The sequence below is a fragment of the Myotis brandtii genome, unplaced genomic scaffold, assembly GCF_000412655.1.
Source record: "Myotis brandtii unplaced genomic scaffold, ASM41265v1 scaffold643, whole genome shotgun sequence".
In the NCBI taxonomy this organism is placed as follows: domain Eukaryota; kingdom Metazoa; phylum Chordata; class Mammalia; order Chiroptera; family Vespertilionidae; genus Myotis; species Myotis brandtii.
In genome coordinates, this window is record NW_005370478.1 from 491,709 (window position 1) to 492,176 (window position 468).

General features: G+C 62.4%; 1 protein-coding gene across 3 annotated transcripts in view; it reads right to left on the reverse strand.

Moving 5' to 3' along the window:
* CELF3 (CUGBP, Elav-like family member 3) overlaps window positions 1-468 on the reverse strand; it is a 13,955-nt gene that overhangs the window by 5,148 nt on the left and 8,339 nt on the right. The window lies entirely within an intron of this gene.

The window sequence follows — 468 nt, forward strand, 5'->3', positions numbered from 1 at the left end:
AGAAAACGCTGAGGAAGGCGAAGGCACGCGCTTGAAAGGAAGGGCCCGGGAATGCAGCGGGCATCCCTGGCTTCTCCACGAGGCTTTGGAGCCGGAAAGCCTCCCGGTGGGGGGGTGTGGGGGGGTGTCAGGTTAATCTCAGGCTGGTCAGGCCTGGCTGCTGCCCCACCCGCTTACCCCAGTTCCCTGCCCCACACCCCAGGCCACGCTCAGGGGATGCAGCCTCAAATTTTAGTACCAGTTTGCACCAAATAGAAACCAAACCGGAACATTTGCGAGGATTGTTGTAGAGCCTGAATCTGGACTGCGCTTCTCTGCGCTTCTCTGCCCAGCGCGCAGGAAGGCCCTAGCTGAGCGCCTGCTGAGCCCCTGCTGGAGGCCGCAGTGAGCGCGCTCGCCTGGGAGGCAGCTACTTGTGGTGCAGGTGTTTGCTCTGCACCCCACGAGTGCAGGCCCTGACCCACTGCT